We start from the raw sequence: 14,940 nt of genomic DNA on the forward strand, positions 1-14,940 counted from the left end.
AGTTAATGGGGACACAGAGGTATCAGAGGGTGCAGAGAGCTTGTCCATGGACCACCCTCCACTCTGTGGTCAAGGGCAGGCCTGAGATCAGTAAGAATCTGAGAGGCCCCCACGCTGGGAGCCCTCCAGCTTCTGAAGCAATTTGAGCAAATGATTTCGGGGCAAGTGTGGGAAGATGAGGGCAGGTGAGGACTTTCCTCTCAAAGACAGTCAAGCTGGCAGAACACGGGGGAGACGGAAGGAATGGCAGAGCCTAACCTGGAGACTGGAAAGCCTGGGAGGGAGAGAGGGGGGAGAAAAGGAGGGAGCACGAAAGGGAGAGGCAGAGGGACATGGACGGGAAAGGAAGAAGAAAAGGAGACAGAGAGAGAGAGAGAGAGGAAGAGAGACAGAGAGAGAAGGAAGGACAGAGAGAAGCCGAATCAGCAAAAGTGGAAGTGAAAGGGATAGATCCCCAGACAGAGACAGGGAGACGGGTCAGGGCCGGCCGAGGAAGAGAGACAGAGAGAGAGCGCAGGGGACACAGGACTGGACCCAGAGGCAAGGATCCAAAAGAGAAAGATGAGTGAGCAGAGCGGAGGTGGGGGGCAGGGGGGCAGACGACACCCCGAGCAGGGGGAGGGGAAGGGGCTGCTCTGCAGTCCGCCACCCCGCCCTGCAGTCCCACCTGTGCCCCGTGCATCCCCATGCCAGAGGCCCAGCGGCAGCCCATGAACTCAGCAAGAAACTGGACTCCTGGGCCAGGAGCCCCAGGCCACCAGCCTGAGGCACATTATTCTGTGAGAAGAGGAGCCAGGCGGGGTCCTGGGCGAGGCTGGGCCCAGGAGGGAGGGGCCTCCCCGGCCCTCTCATCCCTCCCCTGCCTGCCTCACCGTAGCCCTACACCAGAATGCTGGCTTCTCCCCATTTTACAGGTGGGAAGATGAGGCCCAGGGAGGGGAAGGACTTCTCTGAGCTCTGTGTGCGTCCAGGGACCATCTGCAGAAGATGACGCTAGACCTCAGTGACCTCCGTCCTGCCTGGCTGCAGCGCACCAGGGCTGCCCTCACCCTGGCGACGAGCCCCCAGAGATCAGCCTGGTGTTTGCCGGGGGCAGGAGGCCCACCGGGTCAGGGGTGGGGGAGATGTGTCCACCTAAGTGTCTGTGAGTACAGGACAGGGTGGATGTGAGGCAGGGAGCTAGCGTGGTGGCTAGCAGGCCCTGCCTGCCCAGAGAGCCCAGTGCCCAGAGGTCATCGGTGCCTTATTTAACCGTCCAAGGGAGGGAGCCGGCCCCACTAGGACACTTCCTGGAGCCTCTTCCGCATCTTTCGCTCCGGGCAGGCCTGGCTCAGTTCTCCACGCCCCAAGAGGCTCCTCACGCCCTGACCCTGGCCCCACGGCCTGGTGGCCACCACGCCCCGTGAAGAAGGGTTCTCTGGTCAGTTCCGAGCCTCCGACCAGAGCTTCCACTGCGTGGCTGGGATTCCCTCACTCCGAGGCTTTGCTGGATGGCCTTGTTTCCCCTCAGACCGGTCTCGGAGGGCAAGGCTGGGGTGCACCTCAGAGCAGGGTCTTCCGGAGCAGGACCATTCCCTTCAGGCCACAGGCTCCCTGTCCACCGAGGAACATACACCCTCTGCTCGGTGCAGGGACTAGTTCTGACGGTGGTAGGTGCTGGGACCCAGCCAGGAAGGCCGGAGGAAGGCAGCAGGGGGAGAGCTGGTCCCAGAGGGGCCACTAGACTCAGGCCGGTATTGGGATACAGCACCCCAGAGACAAGAATCGGAGCCTGCGTGGGCCTGTGTGTGACCAGGCTCGGTGAGAGGGTCCACGGGCCAGGTCAGGACCCAGGCTGCAGGGGACACATCACGTGCTACTATGCATGAGGGTGAGAGTCACCTGGGAAGTACTAACTCGTCCAACAAATAATTACTTAGCCCGTGTCACGGCCAAACACTGTTCTGGGCACTGGGGGACAGCTACGAACGAGGCGGCCCAGCTCCTTGTGCTCCTGAAGTGCTCCTTCTAGCACATGAGCCTGCAGGCTCTGTGTGAGTGGCTGAGTGTATTACTGTGGGGGGCACGCGTGCGTGAGCGTGTACTTGCTGGATGGCCATGTCTGTCTGGAGTGGGCCAGGAGACGGGGGACACAGGGGTTTTGACAAAGCACTTTTGCCCAGGCAAATTAGGCACCCACTAATCTCAGGATGATACGAGGGTCCTCAGGGCAACAGTCCCCGAAACCCCTGCATCTCCTGCCCCCTCTCCCAGGTCAGCATGGCATATCTGCCTTAAATGCCACCATTATAGCTACACTCCTTTGGATGAAGGAACGGCCGTCACCAGGAGGCGCCATCAGAACGCAGGCATCTCCAGAATAATGCCCTCATTCACCCACCATCTCCCATAATGGAAAAGGGCCTCTGTGGCCATTTCAATGGGGAAAGGGGAGCCCCAGACCCAAAAAGGCCCCAAACCCCTCCACCTCCTCCCTAGTCTGCCACAAACCCGGGCCAACCAGGGAAAGAAGGAAGGAAACAACCTTTGTCTGAGGGTCCATCCTCACCACAACCCTGGGAGGCTCGGAGGGTAAGCGGTTTGCCAAGGAATGGCAGAGCTGGGGAACTCAGGAACCCCAGTCTGGTTCTCTGCTCGCCTATCAGGAAGGGCCCTGATGGACCCGGGTACCAGATGGGAACCCCAGCTCTGCTGGGCCAGGAACAAAGACAAGGGCAGGGGAAGCTGGCCCTGGAGGCACTAGGATGAGTGAGGGGTGGGAGTGACAGGACCATCTTCACCGCGTCCGCGTAATCGGTGTGGGGCGGGGAGCATCGGAGCAGCTAGGAGAGGCCAGAGCCGCCCCTGTGCTCCTGCCAGCCGGGGAGCTTGGGTCCTGTGGAGGGCACCACACCCACCCAGCTCCCCCTCCAGTGTGACCTGATTCAGCAGGCTCTGCGGCCCTCCCACGGGCAGCGGCGTGGGCCCAGCCTCCAGAACCCACAGGCTTGAGCCAGGCTAAAGAAGGGGGGCTGCCCCACTCCCCAGCTCCTGAGGCGGGGCTGGAGGCAACTGTGCCTGGGCACTGTCTGGCCCTGCCAGAGCAAAGGTCTCAGCGAACGCTTTGCCAGACGTGCCATATTCCTGCCTTGTCTACAAGACCGGCATTGCAGTCAGAGCCGTATGTTCCAGGGCCGTTTGGTTCCGGTCCCCACCCGGATCCAGCGGGAGAGGCTCAGCCTTGTCCAGAGGTGGACGCACAGAGCCTCACATGCTGGCCAAGGATCCGGCCCTCAGGCTATGTGGGGAGAGGACGCCCATGGGTGTGGCCGCAGCTGTCACTCTCGTGGCCAGAAGTTTCCGTGCAGCACAGGGAAGAGGGACCGAGGGGATGTACCCTCACTTCTGGGCCGCCAGGGATTTCCCACCCACAGTCTGAGTTGTGGGGAACAATGACTTCATTCCCCCCAGGAGGCCCACCGGGAAGATGGAGTTTGAGGTAGGAGGAGACACCGACAGCTGACTGGACATGACCACAAGCAGCTTGGATGAATTTCCCCAAGTCCCTCCATCAGACTTCTCTGAATCATGGCCGAGAGCACTGGTGGAGGGTGGCAATACAGGCCAAGGTCCCTGCAGGTCTTGGAGAGGGTGGCGAAGAACCAATGAACACCCGCTCCTGGAGAAACCCTCTGGTCCTCCCAGATCTGCCCCTCAACAGGGCACTGGCTACCATCCCACCCTGACCTTGATCTAGGCTGCCCGGATGGGGCCTGTCTGCCCCCGCTGCCCAGGAGGCCTGCGCCAGAAGCGAGGATTTAGCACCAGAGTGAAGTCACTGTTCCTGGGAGGTGTGGACATTCCCCACCGAGGGGGAGCAGAGGCGGGACCCAGGCCCAGAGCACAGAGACCAAAACGGAGACTCCAACTCCTTGGCCGTGTCCTCAAGGCTCTCCACTCACCACCCTGGGGCACACTTCTCACCACCCCTTCCCAGCCCCAGACGAGGGCCCGGGCTCCCGTGCCACCATGCTCACTGTGCCCAGATGTTTGCACGCACACTCTTCCTTCTCCTTCCCCGCTGCACCAGCCTCCTCTGACCCCTCCTCCACGGCAGCACCCACAGCTACAGCAGTGAGCTCACCCCAGCCTGGGCTGTCCCCCCTCGCCGACCCCAGGGGCTGAGGGTGGGCCCGAGGGCCTGGGTCTTCTCCTTGCCCATCCACCGTGCCCCCAGCAGAGCTGAGTGCGGGGCTGGGCACAGACGGGCTGATCTAGGAACCATCTGCTGTCTGACTGTCCGACTCCCCCTGGAGACGAGGTACCCACCTCTTAAAGCATGTGAATGCCTCCCTGTCTGACAGCTAACTCCTGGCCATTTAGGTGTCACACGATCCCCCTTAAATCAAAACAGGATTTAGCGGGCCACCAGTGATTCACCAGAGGCGGAACAATTCAGTAATTTTCTAAACTACTGCCTCCCATTCATTTCTCCTCACACTGCCCTGCCCCACCCCGCCCCCCGCCTGCCCTGAGCAATAATAGCAAGGCTTGGTGGGGAGGCCGGCAGGGTGGGACAGTGGCAACCCTATTTCCGGCAAGCGGGATTTTCTATCTTGATGTTTTAGCAACTCCCCAGCAATAGCCTCCACTTGATGCCACAGAGGATGGGCCTGAGAGGCAGGTGGGAAAGCTGCCCCCGGCCTGGCTAGGAGAGTCAGGCTGGGCTCCTAGGCCTGAATGAGGGCAACTTGAGGACACACGGCTGCCCCTGCCCCACCCCCAACTCTGCTGGGACTGGAGGAGGCCCTCTAAGAAGGAGTGAGGTCACGTTTTCCCCAGCCCTGCCCTGCAGGAGAGGAGGGGGGCCTCTCTCATTTCCAGAAAATGCTAGTGGTGGCATTTGTCCCAAGCCTCTAACCACACCCTTGAGGGGTGACAGGCAGGACAGGGGGTTCAACCTGCAGCTGGCCTCGGCGCACTGGGTAACAGGGTTTGGAGCCTTTCCTCACCCTGGCCACACGCAGGGCGCTCCCCTCTCCCCTGGCCTGGCTGTCACTGCAGCTTCCACGCGACTCTCCGAGACTCCTACCCTCTCCTGCCCTGGGCCCTCAAAAATCTCCTGTCTTTGCCTTGTTGGATCATAAAGCAGCAAGACTTGGGAGGAGGCGTCAGAGAGTATGGGATCTGATGCCCTCATTTTGCACATGGGGAAACGGAGGCTCATAGAGGTGAGGTGACGTGCCCGAGGTTCTTTGGTGGGTCAGGGTGCAGCCAGGTGTTCTCGTTCCTGCCCAGGCCTGGTCTGTCAGCCTCGCCCAGCCTCTTCCTCCTCTTTCTCTGCTGGACAAGAGACCACCTACTCCTCGGGCTCCAGTGAGGACTCAGAAAAGTGCCCGGGCAGCTGGAAGGTATTTTGCGGTGGGCAGGGGGGACCTTCTATGCTCCCCTGCCCCTGTCCCATCCCAGCCCTCACCTATGGCCACCGTCCCCAGAGAGTGTGTCCAGGTGGGCGCTGCAAGTCCCGCAGGCAGGGACTCTAGGCTCCCTGTCCTGCTCCAGCCCTCTCCTGGATGCCCCCGTGTCATCTGGCCACGGGGCCTCCCTGCCCACCTGCGGGTCCCACTGCCTCTGCTAGTCTTCACTACATCTCCCAGGGCTCTGCCTCTTCCTGAGAACCTCCCGGCTGCCAGACCCGCTCTGGCTGGCCACCCCGCGCTCTCGTCCCCAGTGCCGGGTTCCGTCGCCTCCTTCGGTCCCCACTGCTGGCACAGCTGGGCGCACCTCAGGGCCAGAGCCTCGCAGGCTCTTCAGCGTTTCCAGCGAGCACAGCCCGGCTGGGTTCCAGCAGCGGGAGCAGGTGCGGCCCGGTGCCACCCTGTGCTTCCTCTGGGCCCTACCGTGGGACTGCTCGGGTGCTGCAGGTTCCAGGGCTTCAGGGAAAATTCCTCTTTCACTGTGCTTGCACTGTTCTCGCTCACCTCATCACCAAGATTAATATAGTTTTCTTTATATCCCCCTAGTCGCAAAGTTTCATTTCTAATATTGTTCTATGGAGGAAGGGGCCCACAAACATCATAATGCGGCCTGGAGCACCACCATGGCCATCACCACTGCCACCACGGCCAAGGGCGGTAGTCAGGGCGGGCTGAGATGTGCATGCTCCAGCTGTGCTCAGACTGACCCCTCCGACAAGTAAGGTGTATTCCCGGGCTGAGCTGTGTCTCCAGCTCTGTCCTCCTTCATCATGGGTCCCTCATCCCTCTTGCCTGCCCTGCCAAGTCACACCTGGCCCAGGTGCCACCACACAGGCCAGATTGTCCCTTCCTTCTCTCCTGACAGTGAATGGACTTGCATGCATGTGTGTGCGCGCACACACACACACACACACACACACGTGTGCTCACATACATATACATGGACACCACATGGGCACACACGCGTACATATGCAATGCACACACACTGGTTTGCATACACAAAACATGTGTTGCACTCATGCAAACACGTGTGCATGCCTATATATATACACCTGCAAGTGCACACACATCCTCACGTGTACACATGCATGCAAACACACAGGGTAAAGATATGCATCATGGCCACAACCCCTGCACCTCCGAAACCCTCTGCCACGTACACCGTGGCCTCTGCGGCCTGTACCCTGAGCCCTGGGACATCTGCACGGTCTCTCTGGCACCTCTGAGCACTCAGAGCTGCAGCCACCCATGCTGTTCATAATCCAGGAGCCTCCCTCAGCTCCTTAACGTGAAGCTGAATTTCAATGGTGGAGGGGGGGAGCCGTGGGCAAGAGGAACGCGGTGGAGGCCATTTCTGCGACGCCATGGTTTTGTGAGTCCTCTCTTGGGAATACTACATCTAGCCTCTCTTCATCTCCAGATGAGATCACCCACCCTGGGTGGGGAGGGGGACTGGGTCTGACCCAGCTCTCTTGCAGCCAGGTAGGGAGTAGATTCAATGTGCAGGGCAGCTCGGGAAAGTTTTCAAAGGTGGATGGAACCAGCTGTCTGCCAGCCTACCAGCCGGTGTCAGGAGGGGGATGCTGGGCCCTCACAGGGCAGGAATGGGCAAGGAAAACTGCAGGACCCCCCCCGCACCCCGCTTTCACTCTTGGGCTTCCTAGGATGTTGTGATGCTGTGGGCTGGGCCGGTGGGGGTGAGTCTAGGAGGATGGGAGGAAGTAGGCACCGCTGCCCTTCTCCCCATCCACCGGAGACCCCTCCCTCTGTGGTCCAGTCTGGGGATTCTATTCATGTGAAGCCAACATTCCTGGAGCCCACAGGGCCAGCAAGATCATCTCACACAGGCAGATCGCTGTCTTGCCTAATGAGAAAATGATGACATGGCCCCCTGCCCTTGGCCCCTGTGCCCAGCCAGTCCCTAACTCCCCAGCCCCCCAGCACCGGCAGCCTCATCCCAGCACACACGCCTCCTGCTTTGTGCTATTGTTTCACAGGTATGCCTGTCAGCCCTAGGAAGTCATCTCACGGGGTGCCCGCGCGGTCCGCTCCAGGGCCCTCCCATCACGAGGACTGGGCACCTCCGAACTCCTGAGGATTAGACCATTAAGATAGGAGGGCCTTCAGGTCATTAACACCTTATCGCACAAAGGCAAACTGAGGCCACGGGCTGAAGGGGCTTTCCCAATGTCATACACGGGGAACTAGTTTCAGCCTAGCCCTTGGCCCTACTGTCAGAGTGGGCACACAGTGGACTGGCAGGGACTCACTGCTTGAACAAGGCGGGACTCATTCCCCCGCCACCCCTCTCTCCGGGCTGACGTCACTGGGACCTCTGAAGAGCCAGGGCCGGAGGGGTTTGGGGCTGCAGTGCCTTAAACTCAGGAACCCAGTCCCCTCATGGCAATCCGGCCTCCGTCCAAGCCAGGCCCAGGCCCGAAAGAGGCTAAATATAGTTTAGGCTGCCTAAAATTGCATATCAGACCCAGAAAGCGCCTTAATATCATTCCTGCCAGAGAGCTATGATCCCCTCTGTGGCTGCTGCTCCCCCTGGGAACCACTTACCGGCTCATTGTGGGGCAGCTCTTATGGTTAGAGAGCGGCTCCTTATATGTCACCCCCCAGCAATGCTGCCACCTTTCTCAGTGCTGCCCTTCGGGGCCACAGACCAAGTGTGCCCCCCAACACCGACCAGCGACAGCTCTTTGGAGAAGTGGGGACATAAGGACTATTTTTCAGGGGCTGTCACTTCTCAGAGGGGCCATCCCCAGGTCTCTGTTGCCCTCTGTGCTCCTGCTTCATCCTGGTCGTAGTGGGGGCCCAAACCCAGCAAGATCACATCAGGACAATTCCATTACCCCTTGGTCCATGAGGGAACAGACAGTTATGGAAGGTCCCCTGTCCTGGGGCACAGGCCCTCCACCTGCCTCATTCTCTAGATGACAACCCACACCCCTCAGTGACCTGACCCTGCCAGAGAGCACAACTGAGGACCAAAATCACAGCCAGGGCTGGTGTGTCAGGCTTGGGCAGGGCTGCAACAAAGATAAATTTCTTTGGTAGAGAAATCAGGGTAGGAAAGGAGAGAATCATTACTGGTCTTATTTCACATACCTTTCATATCTGTTCCCAGAGCATCTGAGGATTCCATCAGTGCTTCTCAGACTTTAATGTGAACATGAATCCCCTGGGGATCTTGTTAAAATGCAGATTCTGTTTCAGGAGGTCTGGGTGGGGCCCAAGATTCTGCGTTTCTAACAAGCTCCCACGTGATGCCAATGCTGCTGGTCTCAAGACCACTGGTCTCAGGACTCTGAACAGCAAGGGGCTGAATTACCAAAATAAACAAGCAAACAAAATAAACTCCTGATCACAATCTAGTTAAAATAAAAACACGAAAAGGAAGGAAACTTCTCATGATATGGGCGAGAGATTGCAATTGAATATCACTTTCCGTCTGAGCTTCCTGTAAGCCATGGCAAGAAAAGAAAGAAGTGTTTACCAACTCTTACTCTATGACAACAGAGACAGCTGTCTGTCATCAGGAGAAAGTCCTTTCCCTGATTCTGGCTGCCCAGGGAACTGATCGAGCAGATCTTACCATCAGGAGATTTGAGAAACAGGCTGTGTTTTAGGGGCACAGTGGGCCTTTCTGTGAGATGGACTGAGCCTGTGCACCTCCATGGGGTGTATCCCTGATGGACACTCACAGTTTAGATAACACAGTGCTCCTTGTGCCAAGCCTGGGCCAGCGCCATGGTCAATGTCCATAGGAGACCATTCTTCCACCACCTAGTGGCTCAGACACTAGCTGGCTCGAGGCCCCCTGACAACAGAGGGAAACCTGGGGTTCTGATGCTTCACCATGCAGCCCTGAGTGTTCAGGGGAGGGCAGCTAAGGGCCCAGGCCTGAGCCTCAGGAAGGGGTGAGGTGGCTATGTGGGCAGCGGAAGAGCCCCACCTCTTCCCAATAATCAGGAGAGGCTTCCTGGAGGAGGGGACATGGCAGACAAATTTGTTTATGTAAAGGAAGAGAAGTGGTCTGGGGAGAGGAAAGTCCAAGCGGAAGGGGAGACGGGATGGGGTGGGCTTCCAGCCACGGCAGAGGTGGAGAGGTTCCCCACTGTCTCTCTCTCCACTGCTGGCTCAGACCCTCAGAGAGGGGCTGGTGGAGGTAGGATGGCGTAGCCGCCCCCCCCCCCCCCCCCCCCGCCCCGCCCTCATGCCCGGGACATCCTGCGTGAGTCTATCTTCTCCTCACAGCCTGAATCTCTGCTTCCTGTCCGGGTTGGTGCAGAGGGAGAGGCGTGGGCCCTGCCTGCTCAGGGAGCACCCATGCTGCGGGTGGAGAGGCTCTGCCCTCAGAGAGCTCCAGACCAGTGCGGGCGGGCACTGGGGCTGAGCGAGGAGCTTGGACAGTTAGGCCTCTGAACATGACTGTGGGTACAGCCACAGACAGGACCCAGGGGGAGAGAGGCTTGGTCAGCCTTGTTCCAGGAGGCCTTGGGAAGTCACTGCCCCCTCCCGAGGCCCTTCACCTGTAAACGGGGATGTTCCTACGAAAGGCCAACCCGAGTTGTCATCTCGGCCTGAGGGGGGGTCAGGTAGAGCACAGTGGGGTCACCTGGGGACTGGGTCCCCAGTGTTCCTCACTTGCTCTTCCCAGGGTGACACAGGACACACCCTCTCTTCCCAGCTTCCTTTGTGATGAAAGGGACGTGTAGGACCCCGATGACTTCCCAGAAAAGGAAATGGAAAACCTTTAGATAAATAAAGCCAGAGTGTGTCTGCGTTAGCAGGGAAGAAAGACAAAAGTGCTTGGCGTTTTCTGCGATTGCCAAAGCCATCAGGGGTTGGGGCAAGAGGAAGTGGGGTTTGCCGGAGACGCTGGAGCTGGACGGCTGCTCCCACCTTGGCCAGCCAGGCTTCCTTCTGGTCTGGGCCAAAACGGAGGCTCTGAACCATCCTTCTCTCCAGTTTGCTCCAGGGGAGAAGTCTGGAGCCTGAATTGAAGGAAATGCTGGGCTCCCACACAATCGCTTGCCGGTGTAGAAACCAGGACACTTGCAGATGTTTCCAGAGCCCCCAGAATTTCAGGCCTGGGCTGGCGACTGGGGAGGAAGTAAGGGAAGATAGGAGAGGAGGGGTTCCAGGAAGCCCCACCCTCTCTTCCTCCCTGCTTAACCTTCCAGGAAGCAGGAGAGCAAATAGGAAGGCTTGGCACCTGCCATCAGTCTGCCTGGGGCCCTGGCCAAGTGCCTTGGTGCCCTGAGACTCAGTTTTCTCACCTGGAAGCGGGAGGTTTGAGGGACATGATCAGGTGCTGCCCACGGTGCCTGCCACTGGAGCCCTCGACTCAGGAGTGGTCCCTGCTGAGAGTGTGGGCCCAGCTGCCTAGGGCCACATCACCCAGCTGCCTCATTTCACAAACAGGGGACCAAAGCCTAGAGTGGGGAGGGAGGGCCTTACAGGGGCAACCAGAGAGGAAGACATTTCTCTATCTAACTCAGGAGCAGCTATGGGGCCTGGTAAGAGCTGGGGAAAGGAGAGGAGGGACAGCCACTTGGGGGTGGGTTTGGAAAGGTAGGGGGAGAGGGACTGACCTCCAGCGGTCAGTGGACAGGCTAAGGTCCAGTGGGCCTCGAGTCAGACCCACCCCAATTCCTGTGGCCTCCCATCCAGCTCCCAGTAAAAGAGCCAGCAACTCCTGGGCCCAGACTGGGTGCTAGGCCCTGTTCCAAGCATCGTACACTTACTCCTCACACCAACCTTCAGAGGCACGGGGTATGATTATTCCCATTTTACAGGTAGGGAATCTGGGCTTCAGACAAGTTTTAATTTTGTCTGCTTGTTTTGTAACTTAGGTGACGCAACTGAGACGTTGGAGCTAAGATCTAAACCCAAATAGTCAAGCTGTCCGGGCCCCTTTCTCACAGCTCACACCTCATGGTGGGTGCAGCAAGGATCCCCCAAACCTGGAGAGAGAACAGTAGGTGCATAGACTTGGGCCTTCTGACCTACAGGTCCAGGAGAGCCAGGGCCCTGACAGCAGCAGATGTGGAGGAAGCATGAACTTGGGACCAGGGACTGGGAGCTCTCTTTGCCTTCCTGTCTGAGAAATTCCTGGTCCTCAAGAGATGAGCAGTTTCCAGAAAATCCACCGACGCCCCAGATGGCCAGAGCTGGGGCTTTCAGACTCTGAGAACACAAATGGGGCCCCGAGGCACCCCATGGCAGAAGCCCTCCCCAAGGCCACCGAGGGGCTGAGAACCATCTTGCCAGACTGGCTGTCTTCCATGTGCACTTGGAGGTGGCCAGGCCCAAGGGAGCCAGCTGGTCCCAAGGTCACCAACAGTTTTATAAACAATGGGCAGTGGGTCTAGCCGTGGCTGGGGCCAGAACAAAGGCTCGGGCACTTCCTCGCATTGAGGCCCCCTCCTTCACGGTTTGCCAAGGCAGGACACTGAGGAAGCCTTCATCAGGAGCTAGGGATGTTTTGCAAAGACTGTTCCCGGGAGAGCTGCAGCCGCCACTGCCGACGGGGGAGCACACAGAGGGAATGGTTACTCAGGGCCGAGATCTGCCTTCCAGGAAGCAGGGGAGAGAGGGGCCTTGACTCCAGGCCCATGGGGTCCCACCTTGCTCCCCAGGCTGAATCACTAAAACACAGGGTATCGCCCACCTACTCCTCCTCTCCATGGCCCTAGCTCGGAAGTTGGCATCTTTTCTCTGAGCCGCCCTCCACACTGTTGCAGTCTGAGTCTTCTAAAACAGCCCTGCTCTGAAACCCCCCATGGCTCCCCAGGGCTCACAGAGGCAGCTCAATCTCCTTTGCTTGACATGCAAAGCCCTTCAGGATCCAGCCCTAATATGCTCCATCTTCCTGGCACCCCAGACTCCCCAGGCCCCTTCCCCTGCCAGCTCTGTCCCCGCCCATCCCGCCTGGAGTGCCTCTGCCCCTCCTGCTTCCCTACCCTCCTTCAGGGTCAGGCCTCAATCCTCCCTCTCCAAGAAGCCTGCCTAACTGCTCCCATCCATACAAGTTCCCTCCTCTGAGCCCTATGCCCCCAGTAAAATCCAAGAAGGATCTGAGCCCAGGAGTTCGGAGAACAGGGTGCCAGGAGATCAATCAATAATGGAACAATCCTTCCTTAGACTAAGGTTCCCACACACAGCGCAGTCTGTTGACACAATTGTCCTCATGTAATTATTAATAGCACCCCCTCGGTTTCGGCCCCTGTGCTAGGGCAGGGGAGGGGTGGGGCAGAGGGGGCACGGCCCAGTGTCCCCAGGGCTCTGAGAGTGCCTACCCTGGGTGGCCCAGCAGGGCACAAGGAGATGGGGGAGGGGAGGTTGGCACTTATCCCCCAGGGCTCCACTCCACAGGGAGGTGGGACGTTGCTGAGCCTCGCAGATGTCAGCAGGCCTTAAAACAGAACTTGCGAGATAAGCACCCAGGATCACCCTTATCAGAGGCCACAGGAAAGGCGCCAGGTTTAATCTCAAAACCACAGCCATCTCAACGGTTTAGAGACCTCAGGCAGCACCTCCCCAGTCAGACACCCAGTGACTGGGGCTTTACACCCCGAGGTGGGGCAGAGGGTGAAGGGAGGGGGCAGATGTAGGCCTGAAGGGGCTTCTTCAAAGAGGGGAATGAACCTTGAGTTTCTTCTCCCCATGATGGGACTGGTACCGGTTGGTGGCGGGGACGAGGGAGAGAGGGAAGACCAGGTGGCCCCTGCCACACACACACACACACACACACACACACACACGCGCGCGCACACACACACACACAGAAAAGGGGGAAACCGGTAGCTGTGCGGTAGCTGTGTGACCGGCACCCACTCACTGGGAGCTGGGCTTGTGAGAGAGGAGCTGATCAAGGGCACTCAGCCAGGTAATCTAGGAGGGCTTCCTAGAGGAGGGCCCTTAGAGACAGACCTTGAGGGATAGGTAGTATTTGACAGATGGACACGAGGAGCTGGAGGGCAGGGACCCAGTTGCAGCAAAGAGCACCTGTGAAGGCCTCGGGCAGTGAGGGGCTCACCAGGGAAGCAGCTGCTATGGTCTGGAGTGGGGAGTACATGGAGCTGGAGAAGGGAGAGGCGGAGACGGGATTAGAGGCGGATTAGAATCATCCCCCCACCGTACAGCCTCCCCATCAGCTGTATTCCCTTCCATCCAAAGACCACGCTGGTGGTCTGGTCTCCCAAGAGGCCCCCGTGAAGGAGAAACGTCCTAGGAGGGCTCTTAACTACAGACTGCTATCTGGTCAGTTTCCCCATCTGTAAAGAGAGGGCTTTCAGTGGCTTCCTGGGGAACAGGATGTGGGAATGTGGGCCGGACAGTGGGATGAAGCACCACGACACTGAAGTGGCCTGGAAGGAGGGGCGGAAAGGCAGACAGCGCCCAGCCAGGGGGGTACTGCTGCCTGTGCCATGCAGAGCAGGTCTGCCGGAGCAGCATCCCCAGCAACGTGTGGGCGCTGGAGGGGTACGCCACAAACCCAGGGCAGCCTGCTTGCCACCCGCCCCCCCCCACCCCACCGCCAGCCCACCCCTCGTCCTGCATTAAGCAATCCCCATTATCGCAAATGCCTGGCATTTTTGCCTGGTAATTCCAGCTCCCACAGCCCCGTGAGGATTAGGGCGTGATTAGGGAGCGAGGAGGACTCTGGTGGGTGGAGAGAAATACCTGCAAAAGGACTCAGCAGCCTCCTTGCCTCCTGCAAGGGTCAGGATCCCGAAAGGAATCAGTGGCCAGTGAGGATGGTCCACGGGGCCTCTGGTAGCCAAGGTCATCAGCATGTGTCACCTCCATCCCCTCCTTGCCTCTCCACTAGTACTGTCCTCCCTGGGAGCACCACAGTAGCCCCTCGATGTGCCCCCTGCCTCTGCTGCACACCCACTCCCCTGCCCAGGAGAGAGGTCTGAGGGAAAGCTCTGAGCAGTCCTTGTCTCCGGAGAAAATGTCCCAGCCTCAGGGCCCACCGTCTAAGTCCTTCACCGACTCTGCCTCCTGTCCTAACCCTCCCACTCTCGGGTCGCCCCCGATGAGACAAAAAGACATCCTGGACTTTGAGGGTCTCTTGGCTCTCACCGTTCCTTTCAGCTGGAATGAACTTCCATCCAATTCTCCACTGTCGAAACCCTTCAAGGTCCAGGTTAGACGCTGCACCGAGGAGTCCCTTCTAGCCCACGCTGGAAATATTAAGAGCGAACACTTACCAAGACCTTGTGATGTGCAGGCCCTATTCCTCGTGCTCACACTGTATGGACTCACCTCATCCTCATTACGGACTTATTGCGGGGGTAGAAGTGGGGGGTTTCATTTTGCCGATGAGGAAACTGAGGTCCAGAGAGCTTATGTCACGGGCTCATGGCTACACAGGCAGGAAGTGGTGAGTCGGGACTAAACTCAGGCCCTCTGGTCCCGATGCAGCTTCTTCCCTTGTGTCTATACGGCACTCCTCTTGCTTG

Source organism: Phocoena sinus, chromosome 9 (assembly GCF_008692025.1).
Source record: "Phocoena sinus isolate mPhoSin1 chromosome 9, mPhoSin1.pri, whole genome shotgun sequence".
NCBI lineage: Eukaryota > Metazoa > Chordata > Mammalia > Artiodactyla > Phocoenidae > Phocoena > Phocoena sinus.